Source organism: Gekko japonicus, unplaced genomic scaffold, assembly GCF_001447785.1.
Source record: "Gekko japonicus isolate JY-2015 unplaced genomic scaffold, Gekko_japonicus_V1.1 scaffold723, whole genome shotgun sequence".
NCBI lineage: Eukaryota > Metazoa > Chordata > Lepidosauria > Squamata > Gekkonidae > Gekko > Gekko japonicus.
This window is the reverse complement of record NW_015165850.1, coordinates 15,976-38,482: the sequence shown is the minus strand read 5'-3', so window position 1 is coordinate 38,482 and position 22,507 is coordinate 15,976. Positions and strand designations below refer to the sequence as shown.

At 47.4% G+C, this 22,507-nt stretch overlaps 1 long non-coding RNA gene across 1 annotated transcript in view; it reads right to left on the bottom strand.

The window, feature by feature from the left end:
• LOC107110336 overlaps positions 1-13,870 on the bottom strand; it is a 16,423-nt gene extending 2,553 nt beyond the window's left edge. Inside the window, exon 1 of the long non-coding RNA XR_001482514.1 lies at positions 13,845-13,870. This is a non-coding gene — a long non-coding RNA (uncharacterized LOC107110336). The remainder of the gene's footprint in view (positions 1-13,844) is intronic.
• Positions 13,871-22,507: the final 8,637 nt, after the last annotated feature.

Here is a 22,507-nt window from a genome sequence, read left to right as displayed (position 1 = left end):
AAAGTCCCCATAGCCTCTCCTCCTTTCCTGCTTCTTTCTGTCTTTCTTAGGTCCCGATCAGATGGGTTTTAAGATCCGCGCCAGGCACAAGTGCCTGGTGGATTTAAATTTCATGACCAGACAGCAACATCTGGGAAATGTGTCTGTTCCGTGAGCATCCCGTTTTGCCATGCTTTGGAGCCGTACTTAAAAGATACTAGTTAAAATCTGGAGTTTTTGCTTCCTGACGGGCCAATTGCGGACTTTCCCTCATCTGATCATTTCAGCGCGCAATCTTCCCGTTGGGATGGTCTGACGTCAGCAGGCGCCATTTAAAAAAATTCTTAGCGATATGCGCATAAACGTGTAAATGCAAGACAGCCGCAGAGCTCCGCTCAAACATTCTGGACAATTTCATGTTTCTAAATGGACCGTGAATTTTATGAAATGCATTAATTAAAAGGTACCTAGAGAGAGGTACCACTGGCGATACTTTAATCATTCAACTCGTGCATGCGCAGAAAAGCAAGTTCATGTTGAGGCGTGGATGCACAGGTGGATGCCGTCTAGACAATCCACTGCGGAGTATGCACGCAGTAAGGGGAGCTGTCTGGTCATGCAATGCCGGATAAAAAAGATCGGGATCAAATTAGAGCCGGGCCAATTGCAGTATTAGCTGCCCGTCTGAACGCACCCTAGGATTGCCAACCTGGAGATCAGTTGGAATCACAATGGATTTTCCAAAAAGATCAGTTCCCCTTAGGGTTGCCAGCTCCAAATTGGGAAATTCCTGCAGATTTTCGGGTGGAGGCTTGGGAGGGCAAGGTTTGGGGAGGGAAATAATGTGGTAACGAGCTGTGCTGTCAGGGGTGTGGACTAATATGCTAATGAGTTCCTGCTGTTGGGTGTGGCCTATTATGGTAATGAGTTCCTGCTGGGCTTTTTCTACAAAAAGAGCCCTGGAAGGGGGGACAACATGATTGAGGTTTATAAAATTATGCATAGGGTAGAGAGAACTGACAAAGAGAAATTTTGCTCCTTCTCGCAGAATACTAGAACTTGAAGGCGTCTAATTAAACTGATGGGCAGTATGTTCAGGATAGACAAAAGGAAATACTACTTTACATATAGAGATTAAAATGTGGGATTTGCTGTCAGAGGATGTAGTAATGGCCACAGGAATAAACAGCTTTTAAAAGAGGATTTGATAGATCCATGGAGGATACGTCTGTCAATGGCTACTAGCCATGGCGACTGAGGGGAACCTCCACATTCAGAGGCACTAAGCCTCTGAATCCTAGAGCCAGGAGACACCATCAGGGGAAGGCCTTGGCCTCTATGCCCTGTAGTCGGCTGTCCAGAGGAACTGGTTGGCCACTGTGTGAGACCAGGATGCTGGACTAGATGGACCCTCACTGGTCTGATCCAGCAGGGCTCTTCCTATGTTCTTATGCAGCAAGATGGGGATTTGAACCTGGATCTCCCATATCTTACTCTGAAGCTGTAACCACTACACCACACAGTCTTTCATAGGGTGGCTGCAGCCAGGCCTAGTTGAATCATGCAAGTCGGGTGGTATCAAATCACCCAGAGGCTGCTGCCAAGCCCATGGTTGTCAACTTCCAGGTGGGACCTGGAGACCTCCCAAAGTTACAGCTGAACTTCACAGATCTATCCCCCTGGAGAAAAAGGCTGCTCTGGAGGGTGGACTCTATAGCATTATATCCAGCTGAGGTATCTCCCCTCCCCAAACCCTGCCCTCCTCAGACTCTACCACAAAATCTCCAGGAACTTCCCAGCTGGAGCTGGCAACTCTAGCCAGGCTTCACCACAATGAGTCTTCCCTCACAGGCCAAAATAGGCCTGGAAAAGGGCCCCTCCCCCCTGTCTTTTACTGACAGAATCAAACATTGAATACTGTGGTTGTTTAACAACAGCCAGTGAAGAAATCTGGTGCATAAAGCTACAGGCACTCCTTTAATCATTTTGGGCTTTTTAAAACTCCCCCATTATTATTTTTTTTAAAGATTTTACATTTTAGAAAGATCTGTCTTGAATGTTCAGAGCTTCGGTCACCAGATTTAAGCAATGCTCCATCTAAGCTGTGGGGTCTTGTGAGCAAAAATTCTACTTTGTGAACTACTGGCATTAAAGTTGTGAGCAAGCGATTTGGCTACTGCATAAATTAGTTTGCTCTAGAGCTATCCCTCCTGAGCTAAGACAAAAATGTGTGAGCTTGATCCTAAAAATCTGTGAGCTAGCTCACACTAACTCAGCCTAAAGGGAGCACTGGATTTAAGTATCCAAAGATTTGGCCGATTTGGCTATTAGTATATAGACAAGTGCAGACCTGCAAGGAACTTGCGGAGAGGGTGCATCCCTCTCCCCCTTTGCTTCTGAAATATTCTGGGTTCAACACACGGTTGTAAATCAAATCAAAACTAAGACAAACTAGCAGGACCGAAGCCCTGCTTAAATCCATGCACAACACCACATCCCACACTACCTGTGATAGGCTATTTACAGTGCGGCTCCTGGTCTATAGGTTCCTTCCAGGATCCTAGCTCACTATTGTTCTTGGTATCAAGCTAGGTTGGTCGATGCCGGGCCCGGGACATAACACCCCTCCCCCTAAAGTTCAGAACCCCCCCAGCACACATAGTCTCTCAAGTATGCAGGTCTGCGTTGTTCGTGGTTTGAGCGATGCGGTTCTGTCAGCGGGGCCGGGGTTTCTGGCTCCGATCCCGATGGAGCAGCCGGGGTGCTTGGGGGAGTCAGCATTTCCAGCGCGACCTCGGGGCTGTCCATGGCTGCTTGTTCCAGCGTTACTTCTGCGGGTCCCTCTGGTTGTTCACTGGCTGTGGGTCGCGCGCTAGTGGCTGGGACCCTCCTCTCGGCCTCCGGCTCCTGTAGGCCTGGCAGCTCCGTGTCATCCTTGTCTGGGGTCGGTGAAGGCAGACCTGGCTCAGCTGGGAGGAGACGGCGGCGGAGCTGGTCAGTGTTCCTCTGAAGTACTTGATCTCCATTGGTTGACACCTCATAAGACAGGGGGCCGGTGACTCAGATGACCTTGGCCGGGATCCACGTGGGGCCACTGGAGAAGTTCCAGGCGTAGATGGGGTCGCTTGGGAAGACCTTGTGGGGTGCTGATTGGTTCTTGGGGGCCGCATGGTGCTCTGCAGCGTGGTCTGGGTGCATCCAGTCTAGTCGGGTGGTGAGGCATTATCCCATGAGGAGCACCGACTTACTGGAATGAGCTCCCTGGTGAGATCAGGGCCCTGCGAGACCTCTCACAGTTCCGCAGGGCCGTGAAAATGGAGCTTTTCTGGCAGGCATTCTGGTAGGAGCTGCCCTAATGAGCTAGGCCCTGAGCCGATCTATGTCTAGTTGAAGCTATTTAAAGTGGTTGCACCGCTGAATGTGTTTAAATGCACTTTATTATATTATGCCGCCATCGATATACCAGTGGTTTTAAATGGTTTATTATGTATTTTTATACTAAAATGTATATTGTTTTATTGTTTTTATGTAAGCCGCCCTGAGCCTGCCTTGGCAGGGAGGGCAGGGTAAAGGTTAAATAAATAAATAAAAATAAATACTTGGTGTCACCCGCTGGCCGAAGAGGAAGGCTGTGAGCCAGTGGTCCCAATCTCCATCGATGATCCGCCTGAGGGATTCCTTGGTGGTCCTCACCATCCATTCGGCCTGGCTGTTGGTGGCCGGGTGGAAAGGTGCAGATTGTATGTGTCTGATTAAATAACAGCCCATGAAGTCTTGAAACTCGCCCGAGGTGAAGGCCATGTCATGACAGTGTTGGGTAGGCCAGGGGTGCAGAAGATCTGGCAGAGGGTGCAGATGGCTGCTTTGGATGAGGTGGAAGGGACCAGTACCACTTCTAACCATTTGGTGTAACCCCAAGGGCGCAAACCAAGATAGTCCCAATAAGCTGGTGAGCCGCCCTTCCACCACTAACAAGTCCAACAATCCCTCAAATCGACGGTATTTTACATGAGACTTGCCCCACCCTTTATAGGTCACCTCGTTCTTTTGAAAGTCTCTGTGGGTGAAGCTGATGGGTTTGAGGCAGGGACCCCCCTGTGGACAAGGAAGAAAATCTGCCCTTGGAAGGACCCTGCAAAGTCCAGATGCAGCCGGGACCATGGTCTGTGGGTGGACTCCAACTGTCATACCGGTGCCCTGGGAGGCTCCGGTCGGGTTTCCTGGTAGGCCTGGCAGAACTTAACACAGTCCTCGATTTTGCTTCCCATGCCGGGCCACCATACATAGCTGTGGGCCAGCGCTTTCATCCGTATGATGCCCGGGTGTGTCTTGTGTAGCACCGCTAGCACATGCTGGCACAATGGGGCTGGCAGCACTACCCAGCTCCCCCACAACAGGCACCCTTTGTGTGCAGACAGTTCATCCATGCTGTGAATTCTGGCCCCACCCGGCCGGTGGGCCATCCCCTCCTCACCCAGTCCAAAATGCGGGAGAGGACACGGTCCCTGGCAGTGTGGTGGGACACGTCCGATACCTGGAGAGGGCGCTCAGGAAGGTCCTCGAAGAGCATGATCTGGTGGGTCGGAGCAGGGTCTAGGTCACCCTAGGGTAGCAGCAGGTGGCTGAGGGTGTCGGCATGTGTGTCGGAGAGCTGGCGGTCCCTCTGGGCCTTCTTGAAGGTGGTGGCCTCGCATAGCGCTGTTGCCAGGGTGAGCTCCCCGTGGCCGATGAGCTTGCAGCGTAGCTTCGGTTCTCGGATACCCATGACAAACCAGTCGAGTAGGGTCTCGTCAAGGTTTGAGAACCCGCAGTGGAGGGCCAGCCGGCGAAGGTCGGCAATGAAGTCAGTGGCTGCTTCGTTGGGTTTCTGTTGGCGCAAAAAGAAGTCCACGTGGCGCGCCTTCTTAGTGGGCTGTGGTGTGAAATGGCTGGTGAGTGCCGTTAGGAGTTCCTTGTATGTGGATGCCTCTAAGTTGTTTGGCGCGACGAGGCCCTGGACCAGCCGTAAGGTGGTGATCCGACAGGCACTGAGCAGGAGGGCCTTCTTCTTGTCGGCGTCGTTGATGTCCTGGAACAAGATGAAGTATTTCAGCCATTCCACCCAGGTTTCCCACAGTTCTGGGTGTGCGGGGTCGAACTCTGGCAGATGTCCTGATGTAGCAGCAATGGTCTTTGGAGCGGTGCAAGGCGTGGGGCTCAGGAGCTTGTTGCACAGTGTGGTGCTGTCTGGAGCAGGCTCGCCCGTCAGAATCCCACCTTCGTCGCCAGTGAAATATACTGGGTTCGACACACGATTAGTGATCAGCTCATGCTTTATTGTGAATCAGCTCAAAACTAAGACAAACTAGCAGGACCAAAGCCCTGCTTAAATCCAAGCACAACACCCCCCCCACACACACACACTACCCAAGATAGGCTATTTATAGTGCGGCTCCTGGTCTATAGGTTCTTTTGCCCCCAACTCCTTCTCCATCAATCTACTCCTCCCCTTATCTGTTAACCTACCTTCCTGTTTCCCATCTCTCCTCCTCTTTCTTGCCAAGCATCACAGGCTGAGCCGGCTGCCACCTGGTCCAGCACGGCTCCTGGGCTGGGCTGAGGAGCCACCACTGCTGGGCTCAGCATGCTTCCCCGGGCTACCACACCACTGGCAGGCCCAGTGTGGCCCACAGGTTGTCAAACTGCTGCAGATCCCGGTGAGGCCTCTGGGCTGCCGGTGGTCCTAAAACGGCCCTCGTGCCGTTGTGCCATTGCTGGACCCAGCACAGTGCTGCCTGAGGTATTTTTTGTGTGGAATTTAAACTCTCAGGTTTGCAGAAAAATCTGTTTAGTGCAAGTGTGGCTCGAGTCCATGGATTAAGGTATCAGCAGATAGAGGGCACACTTGGGAAATAATATGTACATGACTTTGTTGTAGATGGCACAGTGGAGCAGATGACAGCAATTATTCACTGCTGATGAGCAGTGGTGTGTGTGTGTGTGGGGCCTGCTGGATCAACATTGTGCTGGCTTATAGCTGATGTGGTCTGTCGTGGGATAGTAGAGCCTCAGACTAAGATGTGGGAGACCCACATTCAGGTTCCCACTCTGCCATGAAACTTGCTTGGGTGACCTTGGGCCAATCAGTCTGCTTGACTAACCTCTCTCATAAGGTGAAATGGGATGGGGAGAACCAGGGCTATTTTGGGGCAGGAACGCACAGGAACGGAGTTCCGGCTGGCTCCTGAGTTGGCCACACCCAGCAAGAACTCATTAGCATAGTAGGCCACACCCAACAGCAGGAACTCATTAGGATTGGCTACATTAGGGGTGTGTGGCCTAACATGCAAAGGAGTTCCTGCTACAAAAAAGCCCTGGGTTTTGACAACAAACAAGGTAAACAGAATAAGGAGCAAAAGGTGGGTGTGGCTGGATGACCACACTTCTGGTAACATGGAGTGTGTGGCCTAATATGCTAATGAGCTGTATTGTCATGGGTGTGGCCTAATATGCTAATGAGTTTCTGTTGTTGGGTGTGGTTTATTATGCTAATGAGTTCCTGCTGGGCTTTTTGTACAAAAAAAGCCCTGGGGAGAACCATGTCTGCTGCCCCAAGCTTCTTGGAGGGAAGATGGGACAAAAATGTAATAAACAGAGAGACATCTGTGGCTCACACTGCTGGTTAGTCAGCAACTGTACACATTCATGACACCCAGCCATCCCTTGCCTCACAACATCTGGTCATTGCATCAGGTCTTACTCCCCCATACCCCCAGCACACTCAGCAGCAGTGGCTGGTCATTCTTTCACCCCTTGCTCACTGGGTGCCATAGTTATGACTATGGCTTGTGGCTTTTCCTGAGGCCGAAGTCATATTCATCATTAATTATTTGTAGTGTTCATTCTCAATGATAAAAATGCAGTCTCGCCACTGCAAGAAATCTGGAGTGTTCAAATGTATTCCCTTAGGAGCTTTCTGCCTAGTATCCTACAACTCGCTTTCTAAAATCATAGGAAAACAGAGTTTGAGTCCAGTGGCACCTTTAAGACCAACAAAGTTTTGTTCAAGTTACAAGCGTTCGTGTGCACGCACACTTCTTCAGATACAATGAAATGGAAATTACCAATCCATACATATGGGTAGAGGGTGAGCAGTAAATTAGCATACAACATAATGAAGATGTTTAAGACATGTTCAAAGAAGATGATGATGTAAGGTCGGCTCCATGCTTGAGAGGAGATGGATGGAGCATAATGGTAGGGTCTCAGTTAATTACTCTCAGCATTCCACAACTAAGGATACATCAAACTCCAATTTAGACATATTTATTTCCTTCACTGTATTTCTCCCCCTGAATTGAACCCAAACAAATGGTAACCATATAAACTAAGCTTCTTATTCCTGAATCTGTTAAACCTCTTCATTATATTGTATGCCTGGAGAGGATTCTTCCCACCCTGATTGAATAAATGGGTATTAGTGGACCTGGGAGCGGAGCGGCGGTGATCTCTGAACAGCTGCAAGCGCAGCGGCCACCGGGTGGTGACAACTAGGATAGCAACTCTGCAGTGGAGCCGGACGGCGAAAGGTGTGGCCCCTGGTTTGATGAGAATCTCCAGTCGGACTTCAGGGTTGGACAGACTGTGTGGCCGAGACTGGGGGATGATTGAGGAGTGGAGACTGGAAGTGGGAGGAGACAGGGGGTTAGAGCCCCCTGGTGGCCTAGCTATTACATCAACGAAGAGGAGAAGAGAGCGTACATTCCTCCCCGCCCCTTGCTCAGCAGTGCAACACCTGGAGAAGGACTGGACTGCACGGAGAAGAAATTGAGATCATCTAGGGAAGAACACCACCGGTTGACAGCTGGCAGAGGATCTGGTGCTGGAAGGGATTAGCCCTAACTATGTTAAGTAGCTGATGTTTGTTCAGAGTAGGAGATAGTAGTGTTGGTTGCTAGGTAGATATGGTTGATTTATTAGTTATTGAACTGCCTACTAGAGTATATATACTTACTGTGTAAGGAATTGATGTTACGGTTGGTAGGTTGAATAATTAATGGTTAACTAATGTGTGATATTAGTAAGACTATGGGATGTCATTGGTCCTATTGTTAACAGACTGGTGTCGAAGCTAGATATGGTTGATTTATTAGTTGTTGAACTGCCTACTAGAGTATATATACTTACAGTGTAAGGAATTAATGTTACGGTTGCTAGGTTGATTAATTAATGGTTAACTAATGTGTGCTATTAGTAAGACTATGGGATGTCACTGGTCCTACTGTTAACAGACTGGTGTTGAGTGAAGCTAGTAGTAACCTTATAGGATTGTTTAATTGTAGGACAGGTGGGATATTAGAACTGACCAGCATCAGATCAGCTGCTGCTGCCAGCAAGTATAGCCTATGTGAAGAATGCTGGTGCAGTGATGCCTAGACAAATTCTGGTGTTCCTGGGGAGGGGAAGGTATAGCAGTGGGTCAAGGCAGGAAGTAAAAGGAAGGGCGCGGAGAAATAGGACTGCTTGGCACCCTTCCAGCCTGCGACCCATCCTGAAGGTTGTTGGCAGTGGGGTGAGGACGGATAACTCTCCTCCAACATTGGTGCTGTGCAATGCCAGACCTACAAACAATAAGACCATTGTCCTTCAGGACTTCCTGTCGGAACAGGCAGATCTGGCTTGCGTGACTGAGACCTGGGTGTGGGACGGGGAGACGGTGGCTCTCTCCTAGCTTGCCCCCCCCAGGTTCTTGGCCCTACACCAATCACAGACTAGGGGGCAGGTGGGAGGAGTGGCTATGTTCATTCGGGAGGCTTACTCCTTCAGGGCGCTCCAGTCAGCGTAGATCACGGGCCTTGAGTGTGTAGGTCTGGTATGGGAGTGCGTGGAGAGTGTGGCGATTTGGCTGGTGTACCGACTGCCTAACACACTGGCTGATAGCCTACGGGCCCTGATGGAGGCCATATCAGGCTGGGAGCTGGAACACCCTACGCTGATTTTCTTGCGTGATTTCAACATCCAGGCCGATGATGTGGCTTCCATCCAGGTGGCGGACCTCGTGTTGTCCATGACGGCACTAGGGCTCTCCCAATTGGTAACATCTCCCACTCACCGGGCTGGGCACACACTTGATTTGATCTTCACGGCTGGGGTAACAGTGGACTGGATTACTGCTTCAGCAGTGGACTGGCTTACTGCTTCAGCAGTACCATGGTTGGAGTGTACTGACTGCCTAACGCACTGGCTGATAGCCTACGGGCCCTGATGGAGGCCATATCAGGCTGGGAGCTGAAACACCCTAGGCTGATTGTCTTGGGTGATTTCAACATCCATGCCGATGATGCGGCTTCCATCCAGGTGGCAGACCTGGTATTGTCCGTGACGGCACTAGGGCTCTCACAATTGGTAACGTCCCCCACTCACTCACACGCTTGATTTGATCTTCACGGCTGGGGTAACAGTGGACTGGATTACTGCTTCAGCAGTACCGTGGTTGGACCATCATGCCCTGAGGGCTCATCTGAATGTTCCACCCCGACCCTGTTTAGGTGGTGAGCAAATTTTAGCTTGCCCGTGGAGCCAAATGGACCCAGTGTGGCTTCAAATGGCCCTGCGGGATCCTATGCCCCCTGGTGGCTCATTGGATGAGCTTCTGGAGGACTGGCATGGCCGACTCTCTGCTGCCATCAATGAGATCGTTCCCTGGTGCCCTCTGCACACTCGCTCTAGGCTTGCTCCCTGGTACACTCAGGAGTTGTGGCTTATGAAGTGGGAGTGGAGACGGTTAGAGATGGTGGCGTCGGGCTCGAGACGAAGCAACAAGAACATCTTATAGGACGTTTATGAGATTCTATGAGATGGCAGTCAAAGCTGCTAAGGAGTTCTATGCGGCCACGATTGCATCCGCAAGCTCACGCCCAGCTCAATTATTTAGAACAATTCGGGCCATTACAGCTCTGCCACAGGGCAGACCAAATGTTAGGGAACTGGACATTGGCTGTGAGGCTTTTGCAAGCTATTTTGCCGATAAAGTCTCGGCGCTCCACCATGACCTCCCTGCCACAGTTGATACAATGAGTGAACTTGAGGCCCCTTGCATGTCTTCAAATTAAGCTTTGGATTCCTTCGGCCCACTTGGCCTGGAGGAAGTGCTCATGACTGTATGCCCAACCACATGCAACCTTGACCCGTGCTCTTCCTGGCTGATTAAAGCCGGCCATGAAGGGTTCCGAGATGCCCTGAGGGAGATTATCAACAAGTCCCTTGTGGAGGGATGGTTCCTGGGGGCACTCAAGGAGGCGATGGTCCGCCCTCTCTTGAAAAAATTGTTTAACTGGTTTTATTGTAACTGATTGATTGTTTGATTGGTTTTAAATGTTTATATGAATCTCAGCCCAGTGGGCCAAGTAATGTGAACCACCCTGAGCCTGCTTGCAGGGCGGGCGGGCTAGAAATACGACAAATAAATAAATAAGATCTATATTTTGGAGCCAAGGAAGAATTAAAAGATTTCTAGGCTCAGAAAAGTCATGTGATACAGGATGTCTACACTACCTGTACCACAGTTGCATACTCTATTAGAGTATGGTATCTTAAGATACCTCCCTTGCAAAAGTCTAGATGGTAGGGCATTAAGGTGCACCAACATAAAGGCAAACCTATAGCAAGGAACAGTCCAATATGAGCAGTAGTTGGGGAGCTCTCCAGGTGGAAGAATACTAATAAATCGAGTAGAACAAATATGTTGCTGTCTACAGATTGTATAGTTGTAATTGTACTTAATTAGACATTTCTTGATCATTCTTATGGCTTCATGTCTGGTAACTGAATAAAGGGAGTCCAAGGAAACATTGAGGAACTGTAGTCACTGCTCAACAAGTTTATCCCAGTGGGAAACATAAGAGTCCTCTCTGACTAAGCTGAGGTAGCCCTCTTGGATGTTGGCCTGAGCTTCAAGACAGGGTTGTCCCAATTCAGCTCGGAGGGCTACCCCTGCTACACAATTCGGAATTCCATAGATGGAATGTAGGAATTTAAGCAGAACTGAATTGAAGGACACCCCTATTTTGCCGATCCAGATACCAGCCCCATATAAACTTTGCGCAGCCACTTTGGCATTAAACAGTTGATGGCAGCTGCGATATACTGAGCCCCAGATGATTAAAAAAATCGACAGATAATATTTGATGTTGCTGTAGCCAACCTTTTATTGTGAGCAGCTTGCACTGATCATTTTACTCTCTGGTCAACCCAGACCCCTAACTACTTAAGTGCACTCATGTGAGTAATCCATGGCTCCAGCTCCAGCATTTGTGCACTTTGCACAGTGGTGTATACTCAGCTTCCCACTTGGGGAGCATTTCTCTTCTTTCAGTCTTCCATTCTTGGCAATGATGAAACAGCCAGTATAGACTATGCTTGGCAAGGTAAAGTTAGCCAGTAGGGAGATGATGAGCGCTGTGGAAATAAGGGTTAAACAAGAGTGCCTGTATGTTAAACTGGCACATGATATTTTAGGAGGAGTCCTATTTCTAGTTCTTTGAAGAGAATTTTCTGGTACTCATACCCCAGATGAAGTCTGAAGCTTTAGAAACAATTCAGTAGATTGGACACTACGAGGCCTCAGGAATGACATTTCTCCCAAAATAGTCTTCCCCATGTCTTCTCTAAATTCATTTAATTTTAATCAATTCTCAACCAGGTGTTTCGTTACATACTCTCCATTCTTCAAGCAGTGAAAAGTTCCAGATTTCCAGTGCTGGTTCCCTTTGGAAGAAAGAGTACTGGCATTTTATGGCATTCTTGTAATATATTACAAATATACAGGAAGCTCTCCTTATAGGCAACAGCTCTGCTATTCCACATCAAATACCCAGAGACACTGAGAAAGCAAGCAAGTGTGTGTGTGTGTGTGTGTGTGTGTGAGAGAGAGATATTCTCAACTGAGTCTTGTCTGCTTCCCTCTCTGTCTGTCTGAAACCCAGTTTACCATTTCTTTACGAACACACTCTGTTACCTCTCTTCAACTGGGAGGGAAAATGAGTCTTTGAACACAGCAATGAGGGGACTGCCCTGAGTTGGATAGCCCAGACTAGCCCAATCTTAGATCTTAGACGAGGGCTTTTTCGTTTGTAGCTCCGTCCTACTGGAATGAGCTCCCTGCCGAGATCAGGGCCCTGCGGGACTTGTCACAGTTCTGCAGGGCCGTGAAAATAGAACTTTTTAGGCAGGCGTTCCAATAGGAGCGACGTCTTACCAGCAGCGCCCTGTGTGAACTCTGATCCAATACGACCTAATGCGGTGGCACCGCTGAATGTGTCCCTAAATTGCACTTTAGTTTTATCGCCATCTAATGAATGTAATAAAGGACGGCGGAAGACACAGGAAGGCCTGGCATGATCTGGTCCATGGGGTCGCAAAGAGTCGGACTCGACTGTGCGACTGAACAACAACAACAACAAATGTGAATGTTTTATACTGATTGGTTGTGTTTTAACTGATGCCTTGTATTTATATTTTATTGTGTATGTATACTGCTTGTCAGTTTTTGGAAGCCGTCCTGAGCCTGCCTGGTGGGGAGGGTGGGGTAAAAGTGAAATAAATAAATAAATAAATAAATAAATCTTGGAAGCTAAGCAGGGGGTCAGCCTGGGTTAGTATTAGAATGGGAGACCACCAAAGAAGTCCAGAGTGATGACACAGAGGCAGTCAATGGCATATCAACTCTGAATGTCTCTTGCATTGAAAACCCCACAGGATCGCCATAAGTCAGCTGTGACTTGGTAGCAAAAAATAACATTAAAAAAAAATCTGGGGACCAGACACTTAGGCCGATTCCGCACAAATAGTTGCCAAGGTTTCACCCACCCGGTAATAATCACGGCAATTGATCATTTCCACATTTGTTGCCACGGGGTTGCTCTTTGGCCCGAATCTAGGGGTCTTCCCCCCCAGATTTTTCCTCACTGAGATTTAAAGGTTAGTTTTTTTTACTGCGGGGGTGAAGCCAGGGCATTCTAGTGGGGAACCTGCATCGCAGCTGTCGTTGCTCCTCCTCACTCCTCCTTGCTCCACCCCTTTAACGCCCCTCTCTTCTTCTTTCTGTCAGAGTCGGGCACCGTCCTGCTATGTAAATGACTCTGCCAAATGCCTGTTTGATCCTTCAGCCTGATCTGCCATAAACCCAGGGAAGGAGAGATGAAAAGGGGGGGGGAATGTGCGTGTGTATAGAGCAGTTGGCTGGTGTTAACTTTCTCATGGGAAGGGGGGGGAGGATCTTTCCTCTACAATTCAAAAGGACCAGTTGGTGCAAGGCCAACTCCCCCGCCTCCCCATCCTGCCTGCAACCAGTCGTGGTTGTGTTGCATTGTAACCATGCATGCGCAAGACATACATATTTCGGTACGGGTGTATTATCTTTCATCCCATTTCACCCCATTTTCCCGGGGATTTAAATTCAAAAATCTAAGCGACCAATCGCTGCCCTGTAGTGCTGTAACGTAACCACTCATGTACAAATTTGGTGCACGTCAACAGCTTTTTGTGGGTGGATACGTCACAACGCACCCACCCACATATACATAGATCAAGCATGTGGGCGGTGTGTTATGATGAAACCCCGTCTATGTTCTTTTAAAAATAAGGGGTAACAGAGGGGGAGGGACCATTAGATCTGGGGCATGGCGATGTGCAAAAAAGAAAAGCCGGGAAATGAATGGAAATAATCGGGCCAATTAGATCTGGGGGGAAAGGGGAGTAAATTGTTAGTGCGGAATCAGCCTTAGTGACCATTAAGGAAACATCAACAAACTATTCTAAGCCATTAACCTAACAAAGTAATAGCCAGTCAGCAGCTACAACATCCCTGTTCCTCCAAGGCAACTTACTGCAGGAAGCACTTGTTGGCCTTCTCTTTCCTGCGTTGCAGCACCCAGGTGACACAAGAGGCCCATAGTATTCCATCTTCTCCTTTCAAGCTCCAGATTCCGGCCTGACTCCTATATCAGATAACACAGTTCTTGGACTGTCCATCCCCTCCCACGTGACTATTTATTTTTCTCCAGGCTGCCAGCCACAACAATTATTTTTTTTTTAGGGGGAAGGGTCACAGCTTTCATTTTCCTTCCAGAACATGCTTGACAGTTTATGATGCTTTTGTTGTGGTTTTGCCTTTAGTCTAGTGAGCAGGCAGGAGAGCAGTGCAGGAAAATACATTTCACTGTGCCACAGCCTGTACATGTGCCACACCCGCTCCATCTGTATGATTTGTGGATTTGCCACCCATATTTCCACTTTAAAAAAAGGCATGGCAGAGGAATCTCATGGGACGTTTTGCTATTGTTTGGCCTTGAGTACAAATACATGACCTTTGAAAACATACGGTATCTGTTTCTTCCTGGAAGTGTTGTGCCCTGTGGTCCTGTATGTGAGCTCTTATTCCTGGAACTGTTTTTAATGTGTCACAATAGCCATTGCCTCTGTTAAAAACTTCTATGGTGCTTGGCTATATAAATATTCTTAACTGCTGCTGCTAGAATGTCAGTGGTATTATAATAACTGTCAGAAAATGGTCACGCATATGTGGCATCAGTGGAATCTAATAAAGTCATAACTGCTTGCTTTAAGGGATACAGATGATGTAGTGCCAGGATCATGGAGTGTCAAACATGCACCCCAGTTCAGCCAGAGAACTTAAGTTCTCTTGATTTTTAGAGTTCTTCTCCAGCACTAAAGATATGTCAAAAAATGCTTTTACAGTTTTGGGTCTTTCCAGACCAGTAAAGACCCTGAACAATTCAAGGGCTGGTAACAGGGTGTTTATTCTAGTAGTGATCTAGGATCGTCAGGTCCCTCTTGACAACTGGGTTGGGTAGGGGGGGTAGGGTTGCCAGGTCCTTACCAGCTGCTGGCGGGGGCTCCAGGGTCTTGTCTGGGATGTCACGTGGAAGTCGCTAACGTGGGGGGGAGGCTCTGATTTTTGGTCAAAACTCTATGGTTTGAGCCCAATTTTACCATAGAGTTTTGTCTAAAAACTAGAGCATCACCCCCCCGACACTGGAGATGTGATGATGTCACTTCAGGGTGACATCATCACATTGCATTTGGGGCATTTCTAGGTGGGGTTTCTCCCTGCTGGCCAGCTGGCTGGCGGTGGAAAGGCCCCTGCAAAAGCTGGGGAACCCTCATCCAGACCAGGGTCCTGACAACCCTAATGGGGGGGGACTTACCAGAAGCAGGAGGGAGGCCCAGCCGATGTGCAATGATATGCCTACATCACTGCCCAGTAGTGACATCATCATGTTGGGGATGTCGGAGTGACATTCTATTATTTAGACAAAAACTCTATGGTAAATTTGGCTTCTACCATAGAGGTTTGCCCAAATATCAGAGCATCACCCTGATGTGATGACATCACTTCCGGGTCACATGAGCAGTGATATAGGCATGTCAGCTGGATCTCCCTCTTTTTTGGGGTAAGTTCCCCCTGCTGGCCAGCTGATTGGCAGTGGGATGGTGGGGCCTGCCTCCACCTGGAGGTCTGATACCCCTATAATGATGTGCCAACAGCATAACACACTGTGTAATTAATGGAAACAACATCATCATGCGCCATAGTTTTTCCCAGTTCCCTGAGTAGATGAAAAAGTGTGCTTCTGAGATGAGCAGGAGATAGCACACAGTTATGGAACAAAAACAGGTAAAATAATACAAAATTGCAGGGCACTGCAATAGATAGGGTTGCCAACCACTAGATGGTTGTAGAAACAACAGAGAGATCATGGGAAGGATGCGAACAAAGATGAAAACAACCATGATGTAGTACTACGAAATCTATATTTAGACTGCTCTTTTGCAGTGAGTAGTGTTTCTTCAGCAAGTAATAAAGATGTACGCATACACACAATGGAATTTGCATATACTCCCATTTCACATGACAGCTTTTTCTCAGTGTGCTTTGTAAGTAACCTTAATTTACATGTCACTGAAATGAGAGGAAAAACAATTACAATCCAATGACCATCTTATGTTGTCACTAATACATGCATGCAAACTCCATAATGCCTACCGCAAAGTTAAAAATACTTACACAATTCGTATCTGTGAATTAACACCCAACATTCTTCCCACTCCAATGAAACAGATTCTTTCCGTGCTCATAATATCCTAACAAACTACTCCCACCACTACTCCCACCACTAGATGGTAGCTGGAGATCTCCTGGGATTACAACTGATCTCCAGGCAACAGAGATCAATTCATCTGGAGAAAATGGTTGTTTTGGAAGGTGGACTCCATGGCATTTTGCCACATTGAAGTCCCTCCCCTCCCCAAACCCTGCCCTCCTCAGGCTCCACCTACAAAATCTAAAGGTATTTGCCAGGGCTCTTTTTGTAGAAAAAGCCCAGCAGAAACTCATTAGCATAATAGGCCACACCCAACAGCAGAAACTCATTAGCATATTAGGCCACCCCCCGACAGCACAGCATATTAGGCCGCCCCCCCGTGTTACCAGAAGTGTGGTTATCCAGCCACACCCACCTTTTGCTTCTTATTCTGTTTACCTTGTTTGTTGTCAAAACCCAGGGCTTTTTTGTAGCAGGAACTCCTTTGCATGTTAGACCACACACCCCTAATGTAGCCAATCCTAATGAGTTTCTGCCGTTGGGTGTGGCCTATTATGCTAGTGAGTTCCTGCTGGGCGTGGCCAACTTGGGAGCCAGCCGGAACTCCGTTCCTGCCCAAAAATAGCCCTGGTATTTGCCAACCTAGAGCTGGCAACCCTACCAGTGGAAGGAAATGGTGTGTGTGTGTGGGGTCATCTTTTCAAAAGACTAGATTTAGTTTTACAGCAGTAGACAATTTTTAAATACTGTTTTGAATACTATTTTTCAATGCTAAGAATGCGTGATAGTGTGACTTAAGTAGGGGAAGGAGGGAATCATGATGCTGTCTGAATATAATGATGGTTCACTCAATCTTGCAGAAATATTTTCAGGAACAAATCATTGGGAGTTCACTGTTGGAAAATGTGATTTCCTGAGAACATGTATATTAGCTGGAGGAGCACCATCTGGACAAGTGAGTTACTGATGCACATTAAATGATCAGAAATTAATCTGGAAAGAACCTTACTGTACAATCTTATGCAGAACTATCCCACTCTAAACCCAGGGGTTTAGGTTAGGGTAATTCTGCACAGGATCATACAGTAAGGTTACATGTTACTAGTTACACGTTAGTAGTCTTTGTCCTGAAACATTGTGGTGGCTTGAAATATCTTGTTTTGCTGTTTCTTGCATGTTTTTTCTCGATCTGCAGTACCCCTCAGATTGGCCAATGAAATTTCATGAGAAAGTGTAGCAAGGAACATTAGAGCAAAATCTTTGTGGTGAGTTCTGAAACAAGTCAAATATTCCAGTAAGACCACTCAGTGAAGGAGTGTGGCAAAGGGGAGAAGAAAGCATGATGGGAGTTGTAGTTTCAGCAAGTGCTGAAGCACAGTATAGCTCAACATGAAGAAAGGTATATAAGAACAAAAGACCAAGAGAAACCATGTTGGATCAGGCCAATGGCCCATCCAGTCCAATACTCTGTGTCACACTGTGGCCAAAACCCAGGTGCCATCAGAAGGTCCACCAGCAGGGCCAGAACTCCAGAAGCCCTCCCACTATTGCCTCACGAGCACTAAGACTGTTGATTGTTATAAAACCAAGGTTGTTGATTGTTCACAGTTTTAAAGAAGTGGGTGTAAGGCAAAGTGCCCCTGGCCTCCCCTCAGCAGTTAACTTGAATAGAACTGTACAGTTCTTCAAGGCCAGAGATGGAGGTGGCATGAGAACCTGCTGCCCAAGGGTGGGGGGAGGTGAACCAGGAGTGATGAGGTAATCTTCTGGAGGCTTCTCCAGAGAATATATTTTGATTGGATGTCATCCTCACCAGATGTCTCCAGGCCAAAAACTATCATTCAGTTTAGGCCCAAAAGAAAGGAGGCTAGCTGAGATTAGGCTTGCCAAGTCCTCCCGGGGGGTGGGGAAACCCCCGCCTGAGAGGCCCGTTACTCACTGCCGATGGATTGGGCCCCGTGGGAACACCACCCCCAAAGCACGCGACATGCCCGGCGTCAGCACGTCACCCGGAAGTGACACAGTCACGTCAGGCATGTTGTGGGCGGGCCACAATCATCCGAGGGAAAACTCTATGGTTTTCCCTCGGATGATTGTTGCCCCGCCCTCAACATACCCGACATGATTCCAGGTGATGTAATTGCGGCGCGCCCGTGCTTTGCACACGCGCATGGACTCCCGGACCAGCACTGGACTCCCCTGTTGTTCATGAGGTGAGAACTTGGCAACCCTAGCTGAGATCCTTATTGAGAACTGGTCTAAGGCCTGGCATTCTGTCTTCTTCTGATCAGCTGATAGTATAGACAGCTTACTGCACTTTAGACTTCAGTTGAAATCGCTGACTCTGTTATCAGATATTTGTGTATGGCATTTGTATATTGCTGCCTAGGAACTTGACCTAGCCCTTTACACTAAACTTTATTTGCATGTTATGCCAGGGATATAAAGTATGCTTTCCTTTCTTTTGTTATGTCTAGTATGAAGCGGTGTTTCTTCTTTCTGCAGCTAGTGGAATGTTTTTAATAGCAGTTCAGTCCCCTATGTATTTGAACTGGGAATTTGGATTTTTTTTTGTTTTCAAACAATTAAGCATTGCATTGTGATATTCTTAGTTATGGCGATGGTAATAACTTAGTGATCAGATGTGAAACATTTACACTGTCATCGTTATTGAAATAAACAGGTGACCATTGCTTAAATCAAAGGTGCATCTTTAATGAATAATTCACCATGGCATACAGGGGACAAGGAAATAATGTTATGTAGTCAAGAGCTTTCTTTGAAATAAATGGAGATAATGGAGGGTTGGATCCTACAGGGCTACAAAAGGAGTATGTTCACAGAAGGGGAAAATGCTGCATTCCCCTTCCCATTGTAGTCTCTAGCACACACACACCCCAGCCACACCTGAGCGTAAGGGGACCTTTGAGGATGGCACTGGATGTGGTGCTGGGGGTTGTAATTGGAATGGCAAAAAGTCTCCCCCACATTTGTTGTGTGAGCTCTTCTGTGATATCAACAAGCAAATGGAGGCAATTTCCTTCTTCCCATTGTATCTCTATGTTGCATCCCATGCTGTTTCTGGGGGGCTGTTGACCCTCAAGAGTGGCTTTTTGTGGTGGCTTTAGAGGAAGGGGATATGGGAAATCTTCTTCCATGAACTCACTCAGTTCATAATTCTTCAGGATAGAGCCCAATGATTTTTGAATGATTGTATTTGATTCCTGAAACAGACATTCAGTTCCTTGCCCTCAGAGATAATGAAATCGTGCCCCACATGCTACTAAGTTTGGACTGATGACTGAAAACTTCTCCAGAAATGATAAATGCCATTGTCTGCTTTTGGGATTGCTATCAAGACGCAGGAAATATTTGTGATCGGTCAAGAAGACCAACAATAGTGAGGATAGCTGAAATGCTGATGCTAGAGAACCTGGATCTCTTGCTAGTGGGTACCAGAAGCCAGAATGTCATTACTTGTGTGGAAGACAACACCCAGGCCTGGCATCAGCACACCCTGAGGTGAGGTATCTGCCAGAACCCAGGGCTTCTCTTGAGGCCCACTGCTACTTATCCCCACCCACACAACCTCTTCTGCCCCCTGTCTGTACTGCCCAGAGTCATTGGGGAAGGGTGCACAGTGGTGCACAGTGGTGGCATTCCTTTTGGCAATGGGAGGTGGTACAGGCAACTAAGCATGTATGGTGGGAGGACTTGTGAGCAGGAGAAGGATGCACAGGCAGGTGGAGAGCATGCAGGTTTGAAGGTGGAAGGGAGGGCATGAGGGGGACCCTGGGCATTGTCTGCCCAGGGTTCTCCAAAACTTGGAAATGGCCCTGTGAACACCATCCAAGGTTCTACGTGGTAGGGCAAAGAGTGTTCCACATGAGACAGTTCACCCTCTGACCACACCCTGTCTATAGCCCTGTTGATATTAATGAGATTCATTAATGAAATCTAAGGCTACTGTTACATTGTTGAAAATTACCTTTGCCAGACTCAGAGGAATATCACTTTGTAGCATCACACCTATATATTTTGGGGCAGAAGAGAGAGAATCAGACAGACACAGAGAGGAATATTTTAGAAGAAGAAAAAAGCTAGGTGAAGAAATCTTATTAAAGAACACATCTGTTTCAAATTCATTTTGGGGTTTGCCAGACTCAGAGGAATATCACACCTATATATTTTGGGACAGAAGAGAGAGAATCAGACAGGCACAGAGAGGAATATTTTAGAAGAAGAAAAAAGCTAGGTGAAGAAATCTTATTAAAGAACACATCTGTTTCAAATTCATTTTGGGGGAAAAAATCTCCATATGTTTTTATTTTAAATTTGTATGTGTGTTGTTATCCTTATGTCAACTATTAGGTAAATAGAAGCATTGAGAATCCATTTTCCAGTGAAGTTTGGTTAGGAATATTTGTATACATTGTGTGAGAGATAATTTGACAGCTAATTGGATCTTTGGAGAGTGCAACTCCCTGCAGAACTTCTAATTCAAAATACCTGCTTCTTGTGTACTACTTTCTACCCTAGGCCAGTATTTGTTTTGGGTATGAAGTTACATTGCTCTTCAAAGTGCATTTTTGATGTGCTTTGCCACAGCTTTGGATAACGCAAAACAGTGTCACATAATGGGCTCCGGCATAACAAACACAACTGGAACAAGGACTTAACTTTAAACCCAAACCAAATGTGTTTTCTCTTATCTCCTATATCCTATTTCCGAACTTACCAGATTGTATGTGGACATGATGTCTGTCACTTCCACAGACTTGGCTCAAGGCTTAAATCAGATGGTATTTCATAGATGTGCCCCCCCCCTCAAGTTTGGGCCAAAAACCTGCCACCACAATCCTCTATACTCCCCAAAGCTCTTTCTTAGAGACCGCATGCCTCACTTATTAATTGAAAGTCTGGGTCAGCAGGTCCTTTTATATTATGTAAAGACTGCCCAGCTTTTGGAGACTAAACAGAACCTCCATGTTTAGTGGCAGTAATACTTTTGAATACCAACACTAGGAGGCAACATCAGGGGAAGGTAGGCTTCCCAGCCCCCGGTCTGAGCGGGAGATCCCCTGATTCTCAGGGCTTATGCCCCAAACAGCAAGGTTGCATGGTGATGTTGCTGACACAATGATGTTATGCAAAAGTGATATCATTGCGTTGGGAACATCACATGGTGACACTCTGCTTTTGGGGCAAAACTCTCTGGTTTCAGTCCAATTTTAACCATAGAGTTTGCCCAGAAAGCAGAGCATTGCTGCATGACATTGCCAACATGATGATGTCACTTCTGCTGATGTCATTGTGTTGGGGACGCCGCTGCCCACTCCCAGACCACCTCCAAATCCCCCCACCAGTGCAACGATTGCCCTAGCGGAAGGCCTTGGCCTCTATGTCCTATTGTTGGACCTCCAGAGGAACTGGCTGGCCACTGTGTGAGATAGAATGCTGGACTAGATGGACCACTGATCTGATCCAGCTGGGCTCTTCTTACATTCTTACAAGAGCTGTTGGGGGAGGGAACACAGAGGAAAAAGCTCCGTGTCTGCCTGGAAATGCCCATCAAATCCCCCCACCAGTGCAACGATTGCCCCTGGCAACCCTAGGGGAAGGCCTCGGCCTCTATGTCCTATTGTTGGACCTCCAGAGGAACTGGCTGGCCACTGTGTGAGATAGGATGCTGGACTAGATGGACCACTGATCTGATCCAGCTGGGCTCTTCTTACATTCTTACAAGAGCTGTTGGGGGAGGGAACACAGAGGAAAAAGCTCCGTGTCTGCCTGGAAATGCCCATGGTGGCCCCAACAGGGAGGGCTATACAGGTTCCAGCCACAGTGTTTCACTCATCAGAAATGTTCTTCCAGCTTCCATGAGCAGTCTCTGTGATTTTTGGAGGTTTCATTTGTTCAAATGTGTGTGTGTGTGTATTACCATGACATGATGCGAAAACGAGTTTCCCACCGGGTATAAATAAAGAGTGCATATGGATCTAGTTAGGTGCATGTGTATATAACAGATGCTTTATTTGGTTCTCCTGTGCTGATATCTGCCTCTCATCAAAGATCAATATTAGTGGGGCAGAACTGGAATGTCGAAGGGCACTTTTAAAACACCGACAGTACCCACACAAGGCCAAATGCATGTCATATGATTTCATTTGTTTAGTGGTGATCGTATTGAGATGGTGAGCAAGTAGAAGATCGGTCAAGATGATTCTTCTTCCCCACTTTTTTGGGGCCACATGTATTTCCCACCCAATTGACATCTTTAGTTGAAAATTATGGAGATGGTATTTTGTTTATTTCTGACATTATTAATATAAAGCAGTCTGTGACACGAAAGTATCTTCTACTTGTGTTGACTCTTATTAAGTGTACTATGTACACTACCCTTTGATTTCCCTGGTGAAAGAGGA